This window comes from Mus caroli, unplaced genomic scaffold (genome assembly GCF_978045245.1).
Source record: "Mus caroli unplaced genomic scaffold, Mus_caroli_1 scaffold_5, whole genome shotgun sequence".
NCBI lineage: Eukaryota > Metazoa > Chordata > Mammalia > Rodentia > Muridae > Mus > Mus caroli.
The window spans coordinates 10516836-10539564 of record NW_028227260.1 but is presented as its reverse complement, the minus strand read 5'-3'; the positions used below and the strand labels follow the sequence as shown (position 1 = coordinate 10539564).

Sequence of the window (22729 nt, the reverse complement as noted above, 5' to 3'; positions counted from 1 at the left end):
GCATCAGTAGAAATTCCTTTGAAGGAAAGGAGGTGCTACAGTGGGAAGTTGTTAGGTCAAAATGAAGGTATGCTTTCTGTATTCTCTGTCCTGGGAGCAGCTCTCCTGCCTTGGCCCCTCACCCCTGATAATGTATGCCTGCTCCAAATTCAACCCTAAATGTCCCTTTGTCAAGAACATCTCTCAGCTGCCTGCAGTGGTGTTGAACCAGCCAGACACATTGACAGAGGAGTGTCTCAGCAGCTTGGCAGTTTAGAGTCCTGTGACCTCACTTATCCCTGGCTGAAGCTTCCAAACCAACATCATTTAAAGGAACGTGGACACAGCTGCCAAGTTCATTTGGGGCTGGGGCTACCACAGTTGGGATGTCTGCCTCTGGGCTGGGATTGGGACTGTTTTTGGAAACCTCATCATTGGCTATGCCAGGAACCCTTCTCTGTAGCAACAGCTCTGCTCTTACGCAATTCTGGGCTTTGGCATCTACGAGGCCATAGAGCTCTTTTGCCTAGTGGGAACCTTTCTCATCCTGTTCTCCATGGGAAGCAGCTGTCTCCACTTCCACCTCCCATACTTCTTTCTCCCATGTCTTATCTGCCCTGTATGCTGCTTTTCCTGCACTTACCCCGGGAAGTCTGGAGAAATTGGTTGGTTCTGGGGTTGACAGAGAGTAGATAAAATAAATACTCTTTTAATACAAAAATATGCAGACATGTTTCATTTGAAGGGATAAAAATGATAGGGGAATATAATATATAGGAAGACTTTTGGATCATAGCATGATTTAAGGGCAGGCTGATGGTGATTTATGAGGCAAATATTGCTCAGTGGAGGAGTAGTGTACTGGGGAAAATAATGTTCTATTAGTATCTATGCCACAGCCCTAGCTGAGACTATTCGAGGGAAGAATGGCCTCTGTTTAATGCTGTAGTGAATCTTAAAAGATGCAGCGATTTGAAACTGTCACTCAAATATACTTCCATAGGAGGGCCTCTAGAAAAGATCTCTGAGCAGTGCATATCCATACCAACCACACTTAAGTGTGTGGTAATGTGTGTGATACAAACTGGCTACTGCTTACTATTATCTACTCTCTAAGCATATATCTCTACTTCTGTGAGCAAGGGAAGATGGTGCAATAAAATGCAGCAAATCCCACATGATGTGCTTGTTTCTAAATACAATGTTTTTCTAAAGCTTGCTAGAACACAAAGGGAATTTCTTAAAGGGGCCAGCTAACTGGAGGACATCTTTAAGTTACTAAAAGGAATCTGAGTATTGTTATAGTTTCCTGGATTCATGACACAAAAGAATACGAATGTTGAATTTTGACTATGCTATCATTCTCAAGATTAATAAATTGATGGCTTAAGCTACTGAACCCTTTCCTAAAACAATCGGATTAATTTTTCATCCATTAAATCATCTAGGCCTACGAATGTAATCCAGTTAACTCACCTGCCAAGGGGCCTAAACATATTGACAAACTTGCTGATTCTAAATTCTTCTTTAGTTGGCTGTTGAGTTCCAACTATTCTTCCTACACATGCTACAACCACAATCCCTCCACAATGTAAGGAAACCCAGAATTGTTCACCATTACATTCCCTGAAAAATGGGGAGTATCAATATATACTTATGTATTTTCCCCAATCTTCCACAATAAGTATGAGTACATACCTCATTAAAAGAAGTGATCACAAAAACAAACTCTGAAGGATGGTTAAAAGGAACCACAGGGGACTTTTTAGATTGATAAAGGGCATACATGAAAACTACAAACATAGCATCACAGATGATGGAAGAAAAACTGAATGCTTCCTTACTCACCCTGGGAACCAGATTAATGCCGCTTGTTCATCGTAACCCCAGAGATTCTGACAACAGCAATAAGAAAGGGTAAAGAAATAAAGGACACATAGATTAGGGAAAGAAGTAGACTTTTTTTCTTTTTCTTTTTCTTTTTCTTTTTCTTTTTCTTTTTCTTTTTCTTTTTCTTTTTCTTTTTCTTTTTCTTTTTCTTTTTCTTTTTCTTTTTCTTTTTCTCTTTCTTTTTCTCTTTCTTTCTTTCTTTCTTTCTTTCTTTCTTTCTTTCTTTCTTTCTTTCTTTCTTTTCTTTCTTTCTTTCTTTCTTTTCCTGAGGACATGATTGTCTGCAATAACAAAAATCCTAAAGAAACCCCCAAATCCCCAGTAACTGAGTACAAGATCATAGGATATAAACTCAACACATAGAGATAAGTTATATTTCTATATACTTACCAAGACCATGAGAGAATAGAAATGTAAAACTCTGTATTATCACACCAAAAAAGCATCAATATATAAATTTAACAGAACACAAGCAAGATTTACAGGCTGAAAATTACAATGGGGTGATGTAAGAAACCAAGGGATGCCTAAATAAATGGAGGCACATATCATAGCTATGAATTGAAACACTCAATAGAAGCTCTGCGGATCATCATATTAACAGCTTTTGCACCATTTTCCCCCCCAATGCACTACCTTTTTACAGAAGTTTGCTAACTCCCAGTCAAGAACCAAATGTTGAGGTAATTCTGGTAGGAATCTAATGTAGTCAATAGGAATAGAGCTTTTTATTTAAGAATTTGATGTTTGCAATAACCTCTATCATCTCCCCCAATTTACCAGGAATTATCCCAATAAGAAGACAAATGATAGGGCTACTGTGTTATTGATAATTAATTGGGGTGATGAATGAAAATATGGAGGAATTCCTTGGTGTCATTTGTATTAGAGTTCTCAGGGTAAAAGAATTTATAAAATGATATAATGAATATCTTTTTGTCTATCTGTCTCTCTCTGACTCTGTCTCTGTCTCTCTCTCTTTCTCTCTCTTTCTTCATATATTGCAGCTCAGGTGAAAATGACCATCCTGAGATCATATTATAAATTGTTGTTAGGGCCAATGACACAGTTCAGTGGTGGAGTGCTTGCTTAGAATGCACGAGGACCTATGTTTCAACACTCAGTACCACAAAGGATTATAAAGCCATATTACATATGGTTACTACTATGGAGCAAATAAAGAGCTTCCTTCCCATGTTACTAAACATACTAAGAGTCTTTCTGAGTGTGTATATTTTCCTAGTGTGTTTCCTTAGGGAACAAATATATGATTATTTGCCTCTCTTCTTACTTTTAATTTTTGGCACTCCTGCATGATAATTATTTTACTTATTCCCTCCTGAATTCTAAAACAATGTATCTGCCAGTTCATTTAAAGCTAACTGTAATCTCTTATTATTAGACCTCAAAATATTATTGTCACACTTTCTTTAAGCCTTTCAATTTGTGGATTCATTCAAATCTCATTTTATTTTCTTGAAGTCTCATTTCTTGACTCAGTTGTCTCAACTCATATTTTCCTAATGGCTTATTAACTCATATTTAATACATTCATTTCTTTGATTTTTTTCTGCCTTGAGGAAGAAAGTTATATCTATAAATCATGAGGGAAAAATGAAAGAATTCAATATTTTAACCACCTGATATTTATATGTTCAATTGGGACAGACAGTATATTTTAGAGCAAATTTTTGAACATTAGGTTTTCATATTGTATATATATTTAAATAATTTCTAAGTAAAAATTTCAATAAAATATATAAAAATAAATCTGGAATTCTTTCCTATTATTATTTTTAATTAAATGTACATAACTTGAGCCTAACTATGTAAATATATACAATGTAAATTTTTCTGAATAAAAATTCCCTGCAAGGACAGACCCTTGGTGTCCTAGGAGACAACCCCAGAATATTACTTAGCCAAGAAATACTCACTGCTAGGGAAGTAATTAGGGTCCACTAAGGCCTCCTCTACTTTAATATTTTGACAAGAAAATCTATAAGGTATTTATACTGGTTCTCTAGTTCTGTTTCTGACTTGATACTGGGAAGGTACTCAGAAAATGAAGGAAAACAGGTGGAACCAAGAAATTCCACCAGATAGCTGTTTGTGGCTGCAAATAATGATTGAGGGAGGCAGTGACTGTCATCTGTGAAATAACTACAGAGAGCCCAAGTGAGAAAGGCTTTGCTAGAAGTGTCTTTTGGGGGACACAGAGAAAGGAGATAGAATGAGCATGAGAGTCTTGTGGGTTTCGGGAAACAGGCAGGACGAGAATCAGCTGGACAGCTGGAGATAGCTCTTGGGTAACAAGTGCATTCAGGGAATGCCTGGCCAGGATTAGAAATTCCAGCACAAGATCAGATATTTATTGTCACATAAAACAAATGCTGGAGGTGTCTAATGATAGGAAGGCCCCTCTGAAAGTTACCTCAGAGGCAGCTAGTTCCCCAGATTAGAATGTTCAGATGAAGGGAGGCACACTATGAATGTCATCATTTCAATTTAGAGCTTTAGACATTGGACCAAAATGGAGAATAAGAATGAATGTGAATCAGTGAGATGATGGAGACAGGCTTAAGAGAAGCCTTTATACAAATCTTCTAGAGTTTTTGTTGATCAGAAGCTCCAAACTAAGGGCTGCTGATGCTGTTCAGTGGGAGAGTGCTTGTCTAATGTACACAAGACTCTAGGTTCAGCCGGAGCACTAATCAGGGTAAAGGAGCTCTAAATTAACCAGTACGGATGCAAAATTGCCCTCAAACTCAATCAGCATTCTTGAGTGTCCCACAAAATTCTACTCTAAAAGGCTTTTAGTTCAAATTAGTTTAGAAAATACTACAGCTATTATCTCTCCCCTAGTCTTACAGTAATTTTTAATGAGTCAAAACTCAGAAGAATTCTGTAATAAAATAGTCTTGAATAGCTTTTCATAACACAAGGGGATAGAATAAATGTTCAAATCAGAACAAGGATACTTTATCTCTTCAAACACATTTCTTTGGGGTGACAGTATTCAAAATCTGTTTTTAAGCTTGTTTTTGAGATGCATATTATATTACTATTATCTATGGTCACTTGAATATGCAGTAGGACACCAGAACTTATTATTTATTTCTGTTGCTTAGCATCCATGGACTAACTTTTTCCATGCCTTTCTGCTCTCCTAATTTTCCTAGTTCTGTTAAATACTATTACCTCAACTTTGCTATAGTCTACAAATGAGTGCAATCATGTTGTACTCCTTTTTGTTTGCCTGAATTATTTACTTTAACATAGCGATTCCTTGTTGTATCTGTGTTACACATGATACAGTTTCATTCATTCTGTGGTGCAATAATGCTCCATGGGTGTATATGTACAATATGTTTTCCATGAATTCATAAGTTGACAGAATTAAAGTACCTTCTATTTCTTGGCTGTTGTGAATAGCACTGCAATGAATATGGGAGTACAGGTGTCTCTTTGCTATAGTGATATCATTTTCTCTGGGTATGTACCTACTAGTAGGAATGCTAAAGCATATTCTAGTTCTACTTTTTAATTTTTTTTAAGATTTATTTATTTATTATATGTAAGTACACTGTAGCTGTCTTCAGACACTCCAGAAGAGGGCGCCAGATCTCGTTACGGATGGTTGTGAGCCACCATGTGGTTGCTGGGATTTGAACTCTGGACCTTTGGAAGAGCAGTCGGGTGCTCTTACCCACTGAGCCATCTCACCAGCCCACTTTTTAATTTTTAAAAGAAGATTTATGTATTTATTATATGTAAGTACACTGTAGCCGTCTTTAGACACACCAGAAGTGGGCATCAGGTCCCATTATAGATGTTTGTGAGCCACCATGTTGTTGCTGGGAATTGAACTCAGGACCTCTGGAAGAGAAGTCAGTGCTCTTAACTGCTGAGCCATCTCTCCAGCTCCTACTTTTTAATTTTTTTGAGTGTATTTTTTTTCATTATGAACAAGTTCAAACCCAGATAAGAGTAGAAAGAAGAGTATCATGAACCCCAATGTCCCCACTACTGGGCCTCAGTAGTGTACATCTACAAATCAAATATGTCTTTCCAGAAGATAAAGATCCTTTAAAAATAACCACAATTACTGTGGTTTAAAATATTTGCAATCTGACTGCTGGAGATATGGCTGGGAGTGAAGTGCCTGCTGTATAAGTGTAAGTTTGGATCTACAGAACCCATATAAAGTCTAGACCTGGCATCTTATATCTGTGACTCCAACATTGTTGTGGAAAAACGAGACAGGTGGATTCTCTCTACACACATATAAATACACACCCCACACCCCACACATAGTCTAAAAATAAGTATTAGTAATTTAAGCACTAGATGTCCATGAATAGAATAAGCTGCTTCAGAAAGAAGTAGAAGCCTAGTGGATTAATGAATGCTTCCCGAGCCTTTACTAGGTACCACACTTGGATTTTCAGTGAATTCCACAGATAAGGGTCTAAAAGTTGACATTCTGATGAAGGAATGCTTACCACTTGACAACTGCCAATGTCCATGTTAGTCCGGTGGCATAGGGATGCTAAGATTCTGTAAAGAGAATTTCTGCTTTACTGGAGGAATAATTCCTCTTAACACTTATGTTCTTTTATTTTGATACAACTGCCCTTATTAATGAACCAATTTCTTATTTTAATCTTAAAATATTTATAGTGAAAAACATTTCCTCTTCTATTTTTATAAGTGACCTAGATTTCTTTCACATCTTTTTTCCCCATTTTTTATTATTAGATATTTTCTTCATTTACATTTCAAACACTATCCCGAAAGTCTCCTATACCCTCCTTCTGCCCTGTAACCAGTACCCCCAGAGCTCGTGTCTCTAGCTGCATATGTAGTAGAAGATGGGCTAGTCAGCCATCATTGGGAGGAGAGGCCCTTGGTCTTTCACATCTTTATAATTTTTCCTTTATGTCTCCTAAACAGGCCACTAAAAGGGAGACAGCTAGAGCAACTTCTAGCTCCTAAGTTGTGCCCATGTAAGTTAAAGAACATGATCAAGGGCATAGCTTAGGGTAGACCACAGACCTGTGTTTCAAAGCTTCTTTGCTCCCTCAACCAGACACTCACCCTTGGGTGGTAAACAGTCTCTCCAGAACTGCACAGCAGACCTTCAGGTGGCTATTGGATCAAGATGCTTCCCTGCCCATTTTAGTTCTATGTGCCTTGCATTCCCCCCAGATATAGGCAGTTCAGGAAGATTACTGAAATCCAAAAGTGAGAAATGGCATGTGAGTTGTGACTGACATTTGCTATTCATTTGTCAACGTGTCATTTTGTCAGAAAATTAGTAAGATGGTAGTGTTAGAAATATAAAGCATTTCAATGAAAGGCCCTGATTCCACTGACAGACAACTGTGTGAATTATTTTATTAAGTATGATATGTCTGTCCATTTTGATATATTTCTAAAAATGATACATAGATTTAATAAATTCAAGGTTTACAAATTCTCTTTCCATCAATAAGATATGTCACTGTACAATCTGATGTTTGAGAAATAGGTGTGCATTTTCAGTCTTATGAAAGAACCTAGGTAGGTTGAAAAGATATAGATGTTCTAGTTTACATCCTGTTGCTGTGATAAAATACTGTCCAAAGCAACTTGGTGAAGGAAACGCTTTTACGGCTTACCTTTCTTTTCTTTTCTTTTCTTTTCTTTTCTTTTCTTTTCTTTTCTTTTCTTTTCTTTTCTTTTCTTTTCTTTTCTTTTCTTTCTTTCTTTCTTTCTTTCTTTCTTTCTTTCTTTCTTTCTTTCTTTCTTTCTTTCTTTCTTTCTTTCTTCCTTCCTTCCTTCCTTCCTTCCTTCCTTCCTTCCTTCCTTTCTTTCTTTCTTTCTTTCTTTCTTTCTTTCTTTCTTTCTTTCTTTCTTTCTTTCTTCTCTCTCTCTCTCTCTCTCTCTTTCTTTCTTCAATCTTTTCTTTTTTTTTTTTCATTCCAGACTGTCCCTCTACTGGCCCACCTTACCACTGTTCCACATCTCACACCTCCACTAAGACGATGCCCGCACCCCCCACCCCACCAGAATTCCTTACTCCCTGAGGCCCTAAGTTCCTCAAGGGTTAGGTGCATCTTCTATGAGTCCAGACCTAGAAGTCCTCTTCTGTATATGTGTTGAGGGCCTCATATCAGCTAGTGTGCGCTGCCTGGTTGGTGGCTCAGTGTTTGAGAGAACTTGGGGGTCCAAATCAGGTGAGACTGCTGGTCTTCCTATGGGGTCTCCCTCCTCCTCAGATTCTTCCAGCTTTCCCCTAATTCAATAACAGGAGTCAGTAGCTTCTGTTCATTAACTAATGGTTAATGGGTATAAATATCTGCATCTGACTCTTTCAGCTGCTTGTTGGGTCTTTCAGGGGACAGCCATGCTAGGTTCCTGTTTTTTTTTTTTTTAATTTTTATTAGGTATTTTCTTCATTTATAATTCAAATGCTATCCTGAAAGTCCCATATACCCTCCCCCAGCCCTGCTCCTCTACTTACCCACTCCCACTTCTTGGCCCTGTCATTCCCCTGTATTGGGGCATATAAAGTGACAAAGTGATTTTTTTTATTAAGTATTTTCCTCAATTACTAGGTTCCTGTTTGTAAGCACACCCCAGTAATAGTGTCAGGCCTTGGGGCCTCACCTTGAGCTGGATCCCACTTTGGGCTTGTCACTGGGCCTTCTTTTCTTCAGGTTCTTTTCCATTTCCATCCCTGTAATTCTTTCAGACAAGAATTGTTGTGAGTCAGAGATGTGATTGTGGGATGACAACCCTATCCCTCACTTGATGTCCTGTCTTCCTTTTGGAGGTGGGCTCTATAAGTTTCCTTTCCCTACTGTTGGGCATTTCATCTAAGATTCCTCCCTTTGAGTCCTGAGAGTCTCTCACCTCTCAGGTCTCTGGTGCATTCTGCAGGCTCTCCCCATCCTCCTATCTCTTGAGGTGGCCTGTTTCCATTCTTTCTGCTGTCCTTCAGGGCTTCAGTTCTGTTCCTCCCCCCAATACCTGATCATGTTCCTTTCTTCCCCTCCCTGTACCATTTCCCACCCAGGTGTCTCCCCCACTCTCCCCTCCTGTGTGATTGCTTTCTTCTAGAATGGCTGAGAAGCACCTAAAGAAATGTTCAAAGTCCTTAGTCATCAGGGAAATGCAAATCAAAACAACCCTGAGATTCTACCTCACACCAGTCAGAATGGCTAGGATCAAAACCTCAGGTGACAGCACATTCTGGCGAGGATATGGAGAAAGAGGAACACTCCTCCATTGTTGGTGGGATTCCAAGCTGACACAACCACTTTAGAAATCAGTCTGGCGGTTCCTCAGAAAATTGGACATAGTACTACCTGAGGACCCAGCAATACCACTCCTCAGCATATATCCAGAAGATGTTCTAACCGGTAAGAAGGACACGTGCTCCACTATGTTCATAGCAGCCTTATTTATAATAGCCAGAAGCTGGAAAGAACCCAGATGTCCCTCAACAGAGGAATGGATACAGACAATGTGGTACATTTACACAATGGAGTACTATGCAGCTATTAAAGATGAGGACACCATGAGTTTTGCAGGCAAATGGATGGTACTAGAAAATATCTTCCTGAGTAAGATAACTCAGACCCAAAAGGACATGCATGGTATGTACTCACTGATAAGTGGATATTAGCCAAAAATGTACAGAATACCCAGGATACAATCCACAGAATTCCAGGAGACTAACAAGCCAAAGCACCCAAGTGAGGATGCCTCAATCCAATCCCACTTGGGAGGGAGAGGAAAATCAGATTACTTTTATAGGTCCATCTTTGGGGGACAGATTAAACAAGACAGGTTCCTGGGAGCAGGAACTGGGTCAGAAACCTTGGAGGGACAGTGATGGTGTGCTCTCTCTGACTGGCACTCAGCCAGCTTTCTCATACATCCTGAGACTACTTGCCCAAGGGTAGGACCAAACATATAGGTCTGGAACCTCCTATATTAATCAGCAATCAAGAATTTCCCTATAGATATGGCCACGGGCCAGTCTGATCTGGGCTATCCTTCAGTTGAATCCCTCTTCCCAGGTGACTCTTGGTTGTGTCAAGTTGACAATAAAAATGATTCAGGACAGTCCTGTGCATTAATTTTGATTTTTATAAATGGGAGGAAAACGTACTACAAGAATAAAAAAAATCCTACAGCAGATTGGCATAGCACACTTCAAATTTGAGATATCTAGCTCTCCCTTTCAAACAGATAAAATATTTAGTAACCTTATGTATCCAATGAATTAGCTGAGGTTCTGGACTTCAGTGTACTTTGTTACAGGAGGCAAGGTCTAATACTGAATGAAGCCAATAGCTTTGAGCATGTGAAATATGGCTAGGTCCAACCAAAATGTGCTGTGAGAGAGTCAAAAGGGCTGATTCCAAGCACTTACTATAGAAAACATTCAAAATATTATAATAAATTATTACTCTTAATTACATATTGAGTAGATGATATGTTAGACTGTAGGGCTGAATGAGCCACATTATGAAAATTTCTTTGGCCTCTTTAGAACATGGTTACTAAGACACTGAAAGTTATCTACATGGCTTGCATTGGGTTTGTTTTGGACAGTGCTGATTTAGATATAAGCAGTGTCAGCACAATGCTGAAAGGTCTGGCCAACTGTAACAACCCAGACTCATCCATTCTTGTGAGCATTTTATCTGCTTGGCAGCCAGTTATAGTGCTGCTGTGCTTTCCCTCTGTGCCCTCTGTATAGACACAGACATATGTTGTAGAGATGAGGCAGGGAGGAGAGACATCTGCCAAAAGGACAGTTTTGCAGTGGCATAGTCAGTAGGAAATTTGAGGGAAGTTTTGGCAATGCCCTCCTTATTGTCTGTGCCCAGATCTCCATTCATGGTGGTACACTTGTCTCTATTTGCTCCCAGTATCTTAGGAGCATCTTACACTTCTCCAATAATTAATTATTTGGAAGAATTAGATCATTTTTCATTCCATGAAAAGATCTTCATTATGCATATGGATATTTTGCTTTATGTGGAAGTTTTGGACAGGAAAAGAATTAATCTGAATTAGATGAATTTGGAAAAGCTGGAAAACTTTTGGCAGAATCCAGGTCAGCATATTTCATTGTAAATCTACCTCCTTCGCATATAATGTAACACTCTAGATTTATTTGCTATGGAATTCTGCCTATTTATAGAGGGCAAAAATATGCCAAGAAAACATCTTAGACAGTATCTTTTATAAAGGTCCTGAAGGTATTTTGGAAGGCATGGACCTAGTTGAGTGGAATAATAACCAGGATTAGGAGGGGAAAAGGCCAGGGAAAGACAGAGCTCACAAAGATACCTGGGAATTCAGACTCCAGAGAAGATGTCTTTGTTTGGTCTCACTGGTTTGCTGGGAGCCATTTCAGATGGGGGCTCAGATGGTATGGCTGGATCAAGATTCCTTGCACAGGCACAGGAGATCATGGTATTTAGTTCTCCATCCCACCTTTTCCTCTACTCGATTCACTCACACATCCCCCACAAATACACAATATTTTGATCAGTAATTTGTGACACGTATAGGCAAAGCTTTTTGATAAAATAAAAAAGGAAAAGTAGTTTCTATTTCAAAGAAACAAATGGTTTCCATGTTAATATTTGTACAAACAGCAACAGTTTTTAGAAGACTCCATTGTCAACACCCCAGCAGCCGATAATGATTCGTGGCCTCCATGCTATTCTTTTCTACAGCTACACAGAAGTATTTTAGCTTCTTTCACTGTCTCCTAAAATCACAGCTAATAAACTCTACTTGGCACCTGAAGCAAAGATGCTGCTGGCTCTAATATACTGGGCTCTGTAGCACTTCAGAGACACAACAGCTTCTGTTATTGACCTTTCACCATGTTCTATCCCTAGGTGAAGACTAACCATCCATGTGTGCCTTGGGGAAATCTTTCCTGAGGTCACCATCTAAAGTGTCTCACATCTTTTAAGTCAGCTATTCCATTTAACAGCCCATGGACATAGAATCCATTTATAGATGGGAAAGGACATTATTCTGGGATTCCATTTGGTGCCTCTGTTTTCTGTGTCCTCTTTTATTGATGCCATAGTTGCCATTTGTTCCTTACCCCAGCCCCTGTCCAAAACCAGCATGTATGTCCCCAAGAAAAGACTTTGTGTTTTTAAAGTTTAATTACAGGTCAGAACTAAAATTGAGATTTATTGAGTGTCTGGCTCTTGATACTTGAAACTGCTTATTCTTAGCTCAGGTGTCAGATGCATACTTACAGAGTAATGGGACATAAATATTTATGGAATAAATTTTTGAATAAATAATAAATGGAAAAAATTTCAGCATTCAAAACCTTTCCATTGGGATCTTCTGTTATTGCCAGAGCTTTACAGTGAATCTATAACTCTGTAGTCTCAGCAAATACCTAGTGAAACATGCTGGCTAATTAAAAAAAAAAAAACATCAGTTTGTCCTTTTATCACCATTTCTAAATGGGAAGTATATAACTGAACTCCCACAAAATACAATACATGCTGCCACAGTAAAACTAGATTAACTCATATCACAGTGTAGTGGTAGTTTCACTCATTACTTTAGAGATGAAGTTTCTTCTAAGTTTTTAAGCCTGTGTGTCTGTCGTTTCTCCTGAGAGAAAATAGTTCTCAAACCTGCTCTCAAAGAAACCAACTCTGAGACCTTATGAGAGCACGTCCAATGAAACTCACTATTTTTTTTCAAAGATAAAAAAATGACCTCTAGACCTGCAATGAGATGTTTTTATTTGTTTGTTTGCTTGTTTTTGAATAACAAGAGAGTGGGAATATACATAATCTAAATTCTGACTCCATCAATTCTAGGAGCCTTTTCTTCTACTATTTACCTCATTACTGCACATAATGTACATTATGCACATTAAGTGTTGCCAGCTGCCCAGTGGACATTGCCTGCTCACATGCCAGCTTGAGCTCTTGAACTGAAGATCTTAGTGCCTCCTTCAGGTAAAAATCTGGAAAATGCAAGCTGAATAATGGGGAGAATCAGCAATTTGCAAGACAACAAAGGAACTTAACTCTTTTCGTGGTGTAGAGGCTGATTCTGCGTGGAAAGACACAGCTGTCTCTCCATTCAAGTGCAATTCATTCAGAAGACTCAAGCTTGAACATTTTAATACAAGCATCAGGATGGTGTATAAGTAAAAAGAGCAACTGTATCAACTTAAGTCAAAACCATATCATTCAATAAGGAAAGAGGTTTTAAGTCTTTAAAAGATACTAGTTTAGGCTGCTTAGTTAAAAGGTTCTATTTATTTACCTTTGTTACTTTGTATATAAGGCATCATTGTGTAGACAAGGCAGGTCTGGATCTTGCTATGTAGCCACTCTGGCTTTTAACTCAGAATCCTCCTGCCTTCAATGGCCAAATACTGGGAATATAGAAATGTGCCACATTATCTAGCCTCATGGTGCTTTTAAATCTTGATGGTGCATAAAATTATGATGTATCTTACATCTGACTCTGTCATAAATTTATTGAAGTAAAATGTTTCAATACATTCTGTGGTGGTTTGAATAGGTTTGTCCCCCATAGTCACTCATGTCTGAATGCTAAGCCCATAGCAGCAGTACTATTAGGAGGTATGGCCTTGTTGAAATAGGTATGGTTTTGATGGAAGAAGTGTGTCACTGTGTGGGCATGGACTTTGAGGTCTCCTATGCTCAAGCTCCACCCAGTGTGGGGCACAGTCTCCTTTTTCTGCCTGTGGATCAAGATGTAGAACTCTCGGCTCCTCCAGCTCAATGCCTGCTTGCTACTGCCTTGCTTCCCTCCATGATGATAACGGACTAAACCTCTGAAATTGTTTAGTCCGTTATGAACATTTCAGTCCCAATGAAATGTTTTTCTTTATAAGAGTTGCCTTGGTTGTGATGTCTCTTCACAAAAATAAAACTAAGATACATTCCATTATTTTTTATTCTTCTGATCAAAGTATATTGCTTACAGAGGTAAGTTTGATTTTTGTTCCTGCCTATGTCTATTCCTGGTACATATAGTTCCTCCTTGTGACAAAATGATCAATAGGTGACAGATTCTTCTGTGGACTTGTCATTTCACTGTGGTTGTCTGAATCACTGGATGTGATTAATGAACTCATTAGCCTGACATTTACTTGCCTCTTGCTCAGGTTTTTGCCCTTTGGTTAGTCTTCCCCCTTCTTTATTCCCCTCCCACCTTTCCTTCCTTTATTCCATCTTTTTCTTTGGTAGGATATTGATATATAGCACAGATAACCTTGAGTTTCTCATCTTCCAAGTACTAGGGTTACATTTATATCTGATTTAAGTTTATTAACTAGAAGTATGTTGTGCAGACCAAATAAATCATTTGCAGAGAAATACACACACACACAGATAGAGAGAGACAGAGACAGAGTGACACACACACACACACACACACACACACACACACACACACACACAGAGAGAGAGAGGGGGGGGATTAGTGTTACATGTGAGTGATCCTACGTTTTACAATCTCAAAGTCTAAAGCAGATCTGCCAGCTTAGCAGTGTGTAGAAATTTCCATCAAGTAGCAAAAAGCTGTCACAAGGTTCTGGGATAGGCCAATTGCATCTGTAAGCTTTCTTTTAATTACATGCAAAATAAGTCAAGATGCCATCTGCAACCTCTCCATCTAGTCAGACCCTTCACATTCTTCTCCAGAGTCTAGCCTTATAAATGGATTGAACTAGAAAAGATCATATTGAATGACACACCCAGATGCAGAAAGACAAACTTCACATGTTCTTTCTCATCTGAGGCTCCGAGTTCCGACCGAGAGTGACTGCAGAAACCAAGAAAGTAAAAGGGACCATTGCAGGGCTGAGAGGGTGGGGGATAAATAGAGGGAAATAGCAGAGTATAAGTGATCTAAAGAGAAAAATGGATAATTGGATGACTCTAATAAGGGACGGTAAAATAACAGTAAGGGTGTCAGACAACTTCATAAGGAATCACACTATTAACTATGTACCCAAAATACCTAGTGCAATTCTGTGTATGGGATGCTATCTGTGGAAATCTATGGAGTTCTGGCTGGCCAGACTGCCCAAAGAATTGCACTTTCCAAAGGTAGGGGGAGTCCGATGAAGGCTAAGAGCCAGTAAGGGGGGCTCGGATATTTGGCAGGTTGCTGGGAGCAAGGAGCCAAGGTCGGGAAGTGACCATGGTAGGCTCAAGCACCTCTCAGCCATGAAAGATTCAGGAGAGAACACTCTTCCCCCAAAAGTATTACAGCTCTTATATGACAGTTGCTCTCAGACAATCTTTGATGCTTTATTCCTTGTGGACAAGGTCTCATATACATTTTGGGTTGGGGGTCTAAAAGCAGATGCTTTTTATTGGCTTGGTCTGAGATGTTAGGGATGTCTCATCTGCATGTGGAGAGGCTTTGGGATGTGGCCCTATATGACTGATTGTCATGGTCCTCTCCATGGGTTGCTATGGTCACATGACAGGAACTTGGTTGGAAGTAGGTGAAATAAATGCCTACCATCCTCAGGTCTGAGGGTACCGAGTTTCCAAACTGACTCTTAACTTATCAAGTTTTCTGGTCGGTTCACTGCCCCACAACCTATAATACACATACCTTGATTATTAATATACATATATAATTTAACTGAAAAAAATCCATCTCTTTCCAAGAGCCAAAGACCATCTAACAAAACTCCCAACACAACCAATTAAAAATGTAGGCTTGTAGAACCCAGTCCCAACTGATACATCTACCACACAACTTCTGCACCTAAGGCTGAGGGAACATTGGACAAAAAGAACTACAGGCAATGAAGGAATCATGAGAGCGAGAGTCTCCTGCTATCTAACACCAGGCATTCAGCCATGAAGCATATACATATAAGTAACATTATACAGACATATATATCAGTCTGTGTAATATATGCCAGTCTATATAATATATGTATATATAAATATATATGTATAATATGTATTATGTGTACATATGTATATATAACATAAAAGGAATACATATATACATAAATATATGTATATAATAATACTTAATGAAAAGAGAGGCCATGAATTTGAAAAAGTCCAAGGAGGTATGTGTGGGAGGGTTTGGAGGAAAGAAAATGGGGAAATGATCTAGTTAGTATTATAATATCAAAAACTAGAAGAAATAATTTAAAGAAACCCACGACCTTAGGAGTAAGAGTTTTAAATATAGAAATATAATAGCTATAAATTGATGGACAGATGTTTTCACTTGCCTAAATGTTTTGTATGAAGAATAAGCCACAGTAGCTGTACTATACTATCTAGTGGATGCTGATGTAGAAACTCAAGGAACCATTACTCAGTTGGATCCTCTGATCAACAATGAGGATTCTAGGATGAAGATTTTCTATTGTCGGAACTTCCTTTATCCATGATCTTATTGTTTTCACATATATCCTCTCATTTTGTAAATAGTTATTCCTACTGAATATGAGAATAATTTTTGTTTGGTCCAGAAAAATATCTTTGAGTAAAAAAACAAATATTATAGTCTCTCTCTCTCTCTCTCTCTCTCTCTCTCTCTCTCTCTCTCTCTCTCTCTCCCTCTCTCCCTCTCTCCCTCTCTCCCTCTCTCCCTCTCTCTCTCCCTCTCTCTCTCTCTCCTTTCTCTCTCTCTGTCTCTCTGTCTCTGTCTCTCTGTCTCTCTCTCTCTCCTCCCTACCCCCTTCACTGGTACTCCTTTGGGAAAGTCTTTAAGGCACCCAGCTGGAGTTCTCAATAGAGTAAGTCTCAGGGAGAGCAGAGCTTTCTGTGTGAAGCTTCCAAATCAAGAACAGATACTAGCAGAAAGGTAACATCATCAAATCAGGAGCTCATAAATACCCACCAGTGATTAACTGGAGAAACCTTATGGAAGCAGTCAGCTGGAGTTCCCAATAGAGTTTCAGTCAGAGCAAAGTGTTAACCTTGAGGAGGCTTCCAGGTAAAAGAACACATGGTAACAAATAGCATCATCAAAAAATAAATAAATAAAAGAAAGAAAGAAAGGAAGGAAGGAAGGAAGGAAGAAAGAAAGAAAGAAAGAAAGAAAGAAAGAAAGAAAGAAAGAAAGAAAGAAAGAAAGGAAGGAAGGAAGGAAGGAAGGAAGGAAGGAAGGAAGAAAAGAAAGAAAGAAAGAAAGAAAGAAAGAAAGAAAGAAAGAAAGAAAGAAAGAAAGAAAGGAAGGAAGGAAGGAAGGAAGGAAGGAAGGAAGAAAGAAAGAAAGAAAGAAAGAGAAAGAAAGAAAGAAAGAAAGAAAGAAAGAAAGAAAGAAAGAAAGAAAGAAAGAAAGAAAGAAAAAGAAACATTTGCAACACACAGTAGGAACTGACTAGAAACACTGAAATAGTCAGCTGGATTCGCAACTGAGCTTTAACTCCATAGATGACCTTCTGCTTCTCTTCATACTACAGGAACCTTTATATCATGGGATAAACAATAGTAACATCTGTTCAATATGAGGTACTGCCTAGATTCTGTTCTCAAGGACACAATAATTTTACTTTGTCTGTTTTGATGTTTTCCTGCACCTGTCGCAGAGTTGGGGGACCAGCCCAGCTAACAAAACAGTTTTTGGAAACACTTTGAGACAAACGTGCTTGGGTCTGAAATGGAGGAGGGGCTCTGCTTCCAGAGCCAGCTTCTCATGAGTTCAAACAACACATCGTAAGTTGCCAATGTAAACTGTCTTGAGTGTATTTTCTGTAAAACAGGATACATGTATTTCATGAGGTAACTTTAGACATTCAAATGTTTTCAAAATGCTTACAAACTCATCACAATGAAACAAAGAACCATCTGGAGAATAGCATATGACTTAGTGACCTCTGAACATATGTGCCCAAATGGATATTCATAATGACCCAAAGTCAAGAAGTTGGACTCAATGTGTTCTGTATATCTAAGAAAGCAGGAGTATGGTGGAAGTATTTCAGAAACATTTCTTTTTTAATTGGATATTTATTTCATTTACATATCCATGCTATCCCAAAAGTCCCCCACACGCTCCCCCACCCACTCCCCCACCCACCCACTCCCAGAAAATCAAATAACCCCATTAAAAAATGGGGCTCAGAGCTGAACAAAGAATTCTCACTTCAGAAACATTTCTATAAGATGCATATAGGGAATGGAGAGATGGCTCAGCAGTTAAGGGCTTTTACTGCTCTTCCATAGGAAGGCATATATACCTTGCTAATATTTTATATGACATTGAAATAAAAATGTTTATGTTAAATAAATTACATTGCTAGAGCTAATCCTACCTGAAACTCACTTTTTTAAAGAAGAGGCTGTCAGAAAATGAATGATTACATTTGTGGCTCACATTTGTGGCTTGTTTAATATTTCTAGAAAGACGAATCTAGGCTATGACAAGGTCATCTTAGTGGCCTGCTTAGCTGACGGTGAGAACTGTGTGATACTACTTCTAGTGTAGGCTCTGTCACTAGTCACATGAATATCCCCTGAGCCTCAACATTCATGCTCATACTTTAGGCATGATCAAGCTTAGCTGACACACATCAGGGCGGCTTGTCTGAGAAGATGAAATGAGAACCATGTATGGGAACGAAAGCTATGGCAAACAGCTGTGTGTTACTATGGTCAGTATTATCTCACATGCTCTCAATGGAAGATAATAGCTGCAAGTGTTTCTTAGGCTACGTGTCCCCTTCCTATTCCAACCAGGAAATGAACATTGTCTAACGTGTGATCAAGAAATATCACCTTGAATCCAAAGTTTCCAGTTACTGTGCACTTCTATATGACAGGCACTATGCCAAGGACATGGCAATTATTCTTATTCGTATCTTATTCGAAAGTTCCTTGGCTTTTGTAAGCCATGGATTCCTCATCACAGTGACAGGGAAAAGTAAATTGTATTCACTATAGGAATGTCAGATTCTACAACAGGGAAAACTGGGAGGGTATGATGGCCTACCCAAAATAAAATACTTGCATGTGGGAAGTAAGAATTGGGTATTCTAAGCAAAGTTTGAGAATACAGGCTTCTTAGAATGACTTTCAAAGTTACTGAGTGTGTACTAATGTAAAAAGGAAAGAGCAGGAGGATGTTTTATTTAAGGAACCAGAGGCTCAGAGAAAAGGTGACTTGTCCTAAGTCATAAAACTAAGGCAGTGGTGGTTATGTGATGCACAGTCAGCTCTGTCTGATGCTGGGGCCTGTCTTTTCTGCATAAATCATATCCCAGGATTAAGGACCACAGCCTACTGTGCACAGAACTCAAATACCACTAAAAATGAGTGCAAAGTTGGCCATTAGCTTTAGTTGGTGCATCCACAAAGAGAGAGAATGAAGTTCTCAACAGATCCATTGACTTAGTCTTCAAAGAGCCTGAAAGGATGTGCTCTACAGAAAGGGGTGGTGATAGATACCATTTTCAGTCTTCTTCAGCACCACAGCTATCTTGTCTTTCTTATTATCTCTCTCTGAGTCCTTCTGGAGCTTTTCAAATCCTTCATTATGCTAGAGAAAGAGTTCATAAGATGGTGAGTGAAACTGGTTTTTAAATACTACTGTAAAATTGGACTAGGAGTCAAGGACTGTGAGTTCTGGTCATTTTGTTCATCAACTGTGGTAGGTTTCTTCAGAGCTCTGATTCGAGGTTCCTTCATGGATTCATGCTCATTGCCCTATGTCCCTTATAATTCCTTATACTATAGCTAGGAATTACATCATTGGATTTGGGCTTGTAATTTTCTGCAGTCAATGACCTGTTAGCAGCCATTGCAAATGAAAACAAATATGCTTACATGATAAAGTTTGGTTTTGTGCTCACTGACATTGTACATAAACTCTGGCCAGCACAGTAGTCTGGGGGTCTAACTGATATAGTGACTCAATCCAGTTGGGAGTCAAGCCAATCTGAACCCAGTTGAGGCATGTGAATGAATGTATTAGGCACTAGAATTTGAAGTAATTTGCTATGCACATCATTTAGATAAAGGGCAACTGATATACTAACCATGTATATCTGAGGAATGTTTTTGTGCTTCATTCTCCTTGCAAGGAAGACATTGAACAAGCTAGTCTAAACACTTCCCCAGACTTCTTCTAGACAAGGGCAAGATAGTATGTCATGTTCCCCCACCAAGGCTTTAGTAGTCTAGAAACAGAATATGTAGGAGCAGAATTAAGAGTTCTTAAGTGTCATTTGAGAGGACAATTAAGTAATCATGCCATTATCAGTCATTGTTTTATATTTTGATAAGTAGAATCTGTTATCAATCAAATGCTAAGAATTTGCCTTACTTGCTGCTTCCTTACAGCCAGAAAGGGATGATTCTGGGGCCCTCATAGCAGTTCAAAATTTGAAGTAGGTACCTTCCATCTTACCTGTAACCCTTAGGAGATAGAATCTGCAATTCTGTGCCTGGTATGTTTTTTGGCACTTTTTTTTTTCAGGAAAATGGGCTAGATCTAGCCATCACTACTTTTACTTTAAAATGTTGGCCACATGTAGAAAAATAGATGCAAGGGGAGACAGTATACTTTACTTTCAGTAGCAAAACTCAGGGGTGTTAGAGGCAGACAAAGAGTCTTGAAAACTGGCTATGTCCCCTCTACTTACATTTGAGTGATGCTCAAAGAGATTGGTGGTCATGAAATTGTCCACACATGTCTTATAAATATGTCAATTGGGTCCTTAGAAATGGCAGGGACTGTAGTGGCAGATTCTTTCTTCATACCATAGGTCAATGTGTATTGGTTATTTTCCAACTATCCTTTCCAGATGCCTGAGTGCTCTTTTGAAAATATACATTATAGTACAATATAATCCAAGGAAAATTAGTTTATTGTCTGCCAACTTGGAGCTCAAATGAAAGTAAGTATTCTCTCTGGAGTCTCTAGGATCTCATATGTCTTAATGAAGTTTCTAGAATTAAGTGTCAAGTGCCAAATAGACTGGAACTCTATCCTGACTACAATGCATACACCTGACATTCAGTGTCTGCAATGGTTTTTTTCTTCTTCATAAAAATAAGCTGAATCTAGCCTTCTTTAAATTCACTTAAAAATATCACCTTGTACACCTGCAAAAATACACATGCAAGAGAAGGTATTATAATTTACTTTCAATAGCAAAAGCTTAGAATATCCAGCAAGAGAGGACTGATTCAATGAAGTAGTCACAGGAATGCTTAACATAGTAAGCTGAAAGCAAAGGCCTAAACTTAAATCTTAGTCATGCTGTTAATATGAGGAGTTATTTCTGGAAACAGAAATCCCATGAAATAATTTACACCCCTGGCAGCAACCAATACTACAGAATCTTGAATTGCCCTCACTGGCCAGAGAGGGTTCCACTGTCCTTTCAGCACTGATATACACCCACTGCTGGAATATTCTTTTAAATCACCGAAGTTGTTCCTGTGCCAGTCATATTGTCACTAAGAATCAGGTTACTGGGTATCTGAAAATATTTTTGCATTGTAATAAAAAGTCATCATTTGCCTGTGATTATCGCAACATCTCATTTATGTTTAAAGTAGATGAGTACAAATCTGTGAAATAGAGAATGTGTACCCACGATATTCCATTTTGATAGAAACATAGCTGTGGATGTTAGAATTATTGGTTGGTAGCTGTGACTTTGTGTTAATTTCCTGTGGTGTTAGATGTTTCAGGGAGATTGAAAGTTCTTTGATAAAGAACAAAAGCAACCAGTAAAGGCATATGTTCCTACACTCTCTTGTGTAGCATTTAGGGAAGACACAAATTCACCCTGAGGTAGTGATGAAATGTTCTGTGGGCTCTCCCTCTTCTAATCCATCCATCTATTACTCTCCCTCCCTCCCTCCCTTCCTCCCTCCCTCTTTTCCTTCCTTCCTTCCTTCCTTCCTTCCTTCCTTCCTTCCTTCCTTCCTTCCTTCCTTCCTTCCTTCCTTCCAATGGGGTCCCATGCATCCCATTTCTGGTCATAGTTTTGAACTCGTAATAATCTAGCCTTTACCTCTGGAGTGCTAGGATTACAGGCTTGCACTACCATAGTCTATTTTATGAAGCCCTGGTGATGGAATCTAAGACTTTTATGCTATGTCTGTATCCTCCACACTAAGCTATATCCCCAGAGCCACATCTAATCTCAATACCCCCTCCCTTTTTAAACAGTGTTGGGGATAGAACCTAAGACTCTATGCATGTTATACAAACACTTTAAACACTGAGCTATATTCTAAGTCTCTCACATTCATTAACACTTTTAAAAAAATCACTGAAACCTTTTTATTTTTGAACTCATACAGCATTATCTTTTGTATAACAGTCATTCACATTGAGCTACTGAATTTCAAGCATAAATGACTTTAGTATGGATCAAAGTGCCAGTCAATGAGAATATTAGAGATTAGATTCCCTTACTACTCCTTCTTTCTCCTAAAAGGGAAGTTATGGGGGACTCAACTTCTTTATCAACATCAAGAGTTTTGGTTTATAGTTTATGTATCACAATTACACTCATAACATACTGAAGCTAAAAGAGACCTTAAGGATTATGATGAAAAAAAATCACAGGTTCTGAGAGGTTAAGTGACATGATCTAAGTTATTTAGCAATACATTTTGGATAAGCTCTCAGTCTTGCTAGTCCTGATATAATTCTTTTTTCCAGAATATTATACCCAATATAGTAGTGCTAGATGTTACCTTTGTCTTCAGCATGCATCCAACATAGCACACACACACAGCAGGAATTTTTGGACCATTGTGTAGAGTTGGGGCATATATAAAGAGGGTATGATTCTCTAGATTCTGGCTTCAACAAAAGCTTCTGT

The 22729-nt window shown here is 38.6% G+C and overlaps 1 pseudogene; it reads left to right on the top strand.

Annotated features, from left to right (window-relative positions):
* The first annotated feature begins 130 nt into the window (after nt 1-130).
* LOC115030079 (ATP synthase F(0) complex subunit C2, mitochondrial pseudogene) lies at nt 131-661 on the top strand (annotated as a pseudogene).
* Nucleotides 662-22729: the final 22068 nt, after the last annotated feature.